The sequence below is a fragment of the Somniosus microcephalus genome, unplaced genomic scaffold, assembly GCF_052327205.1.
Source record: "Somniosus microcephalus isolate GS21.2 unplaced genomic scaffold, FLI_Smic_1.0 unresolved_chr8, whole genome shotgun sequence".
Taxonomy (NCBI): Eukaryota; Metazoa; Chordata; class Chondrichthyes; order Squaliformes; family Somniosidae; genus Somniosus; species Somniosus microcephalus.
The window spans coordinates 35107150-35110780 of record NW_028225186.1 but is presented as its reverse complement, the minus strand read 5'-3'; positions in this window follow the sequence as shown (position 1 = coordinate 35110780).

Sequence of the window (3631 nt, the reverse complement as noted above, 5' to 3'; positions counted from 1 at the left end):
GAAACTGACCCACTGACAACAACCTGATGGAACACACAGAAACTGACCCAATGAACACACCCTGACCGAACACACAGAAACCGAACCACTGAACAAACCCTGACTGAACACACAGAAACTGACCCGCTGACAACAGTATGACGAACCAAACAGAAACTGAACCACTGACCAGATCCTGTCGGAACAGACAGAAACTGACACACTGATCACAACCTGACCGAGCACACAGAAACTGTCAAAATGAACACAACCTGATCGAACACACAGAAACTGACCCATTGACCACAACCTGACCGAACACACAGAAACTGACAAACTGACCATAACATGACTGAACACACAGAAACTGACCCAGTGAACAAAACCTGACCGAACACAACAAAACTGAACCTTGACCACAACCTGAAGAAACACACAGAAACTGACCCACTGATCTCAAACTGATGGAACAAACAGAAACTGACCCCCTGAACACAACCTGACCGAACACAAAAAACTGACTCATTGACCACAATCTGGCCAAACACACAGAAAGTGGCCAACTGAACAAATACGGACCGAAAACACAGAAACTGACCCAATGACAATAACTTGACCGAACACACAGAAACTGATACACTGACCACACACTGACGGAACCAACAGAAACTGATCCAGTGACAACAACCTGACTGAACAGACAGAAACTAACCCAATGATGGCCTCCTGCCCGAACACACAGAAACTTTCCCAATGACCACCACCTGTCGGAGCACACAGAAATTGACCCACGGTCCACCTCTTTACTGAGCACACAGAAGCTGACCCACGGACCAAATCCTGACCAAACACACAGAAACTAACCCACAGAACACGAAAAGGCCCGAGCACACAGAAACTGACCCATTGACCACAACCTGACCGAACAAACACTGAAACTGACACACTGACAACTATCTGACCGAGATCACCGAAACTGAACCATTGACCACAACCTGGCCAATACACAGAAAGTGACCAACTGAACAAATCCTGACCGAACACACAGAAAATGGAACTCTGACAAAAACTTGACTGAATACACCGAAATTGTCCCACTGACCACAAACTAAAGGAATCGACAAAAATTGATCCACTGACCACAACCTGAATGAACACACATAAACTGACCCGCTGAACACTTCCTGAATGAACTCACAGAATCTGACCCACTGACCAAAACCTGACCGAGCACACTGTAACTGACCCACTGAAATCAACCTGTTCAAATACACACCAGCTTACCCATTGACGACAACCTGACCAGAGCACACAGAACCTGACCCACTGAACATAACCTGACCAAACACACAGTAGCTGACCAAATGACCACAACCTGACCGAACACACAGAGACTGGCCAACTGACCACAAACTGACCGAACACAGAGAAACTGACACACTGCCCAAACTCCTGACTGAACACACAGAAACTGACACAATGACCACAACCTGACTGAGCATACAAAGACTGACATAATGAGCACAACATGAACGAACTCACAGAAACTGAGCCATTGTGCATAACCAGACCATATACACATAAACTGACACATTGACAACAAATGGAACGAATTCACAGAAACTGTCCCACTGACCACAACCTGCCTGAACACACATAAACTGAAACACTGACCAAATCCTGGCCGAACTCACAGAAGCTGTCCCACTGACCAAAACTGACTGAAAACACCGGAACTTACACAATAACCACAACCTGAATGAACACACAGTAAATGACCCACTGACACAAATCTGACCATACACACAGAAACTGACACAATGACCACAACCTGAACGAACACACAAAAATTGACCTTCAGACCAGCACCTGTCCAACCACATAGAAAATGACCGACTGAACACAACTTGGCTGAACACACTGTTGCCTCACAGCGCCAGGGACCCGGGTTCAAATCTGGACTCGGGCGACTGTCTGTGTGGAGTTTGCACATTCTCCCTGTGTCTGCGTGGGTTTCCTCCGGGTGCTCCGGTTTCCTCCTACAGGCCAAAGATGTGCGGGTTAGGTTGATTTGGCTATGATAAATTGACCCTTAGTGTTGGGGGATTAAATACGTGGGGTTACGGGGATAGGGTGGGATATGGTTCGGTGCAGACTCGATGGGCCGAAATGCCCTCTATCTGCACTGTGGGGATTCTGTGATTTTGTGTGATTCTGTGAACACAACCTGATGGAACACACAGAAACTGACCCACTGACTACAACATGGCTGAACACACAGAAACAGACCACATGACCACAAACTGACCGACCACACAGAAACTGACCCACTGACCACACCCTGACTGAACACACAGAAACTGACCCACTGACAAGAGTATGACGAAACAAACAGAATCTGACCCACTGACCAGATCCTGTCAGAACAGACAGAAACTGAAGCACTGATCACAACCTGACCGAGCACACAGAAACTGACAAAATGAACACAACCTGACCAGACACATGCAAACTGACCTACTGATCACAAACTGAGAGAACACCCAGAAACTGACCCACTGACTACAACCTGATGGAATACACAGAAACTGACCCAATGACCACAACCTGATCGAACACACAGAAACTGAACCACTGAACAAACCCTGACTGAACACACAGAAACTGACCCACTGACAACAGTATGATGAAACAAACAGAAACTGACCCAATGACCAGATCCTGTCAGAACTGACAGAAACTGGACGACTGATCACAACCTGACCGAACACACAGAAACTGACAAACTCACCATAACATGACTGAACACACAGAAACTGACCCAGTGAACAAAACCTGACCGAACACAACAAAACTGACCCATTGACCACAACATGAAGAAACACACAGAAACTGACCCACTGACCTCAACCTGATGGAACACACAGAAACTGACCCCCTGACCACAACCTGACCGAACACAACAAAACTGACCCATTGACCACAACCTGGCCAAACGCACAGAAAGTGGCCAACTGAACAAATACGGACTGCAAACACAGAAACTGACCCAATGACAATAACTTGACCGAACACACAGAAACTGGCACACTGACCACACACTGACGGAACCCACAGAAACTGAACCACTGAACACAACCTGACTGAACAGACAGAAACTAACCCAATGATGACCTCCTGCCCGAACACACAGAAACTTTCCCAATGACCACCACCTGTCCGAGCACACAGAAATTGACCCATGGTCCACATCCTTACAGAGCACACAGAAACTGATCCACGGACCAAATCCTGACCAAACACACAGAAACTGACGCAATGACCACAACCTGACCATAAATACCAAAACTGACAGAATAACCATAACCTGAATGAACACACAGAAAATGACCCACTGACTCCAAACTGACCAAAAACACAGAAACTGACAGAATGACCACAACCTGAACGAACACACAAAAATTGACCCTCAGACCATCACCTGTCCACACACACAGAAAATGACCCACTAACCACAACCTGGCTGAACACACAGCAACTGATACACTGAACACAACCTGACCGAACACATGCAAACTGACCCACTGACCACAAGCTGACCGAACACACGGAAACTGAACCACTGAACAAATCCTGACTGAACACACAGAAT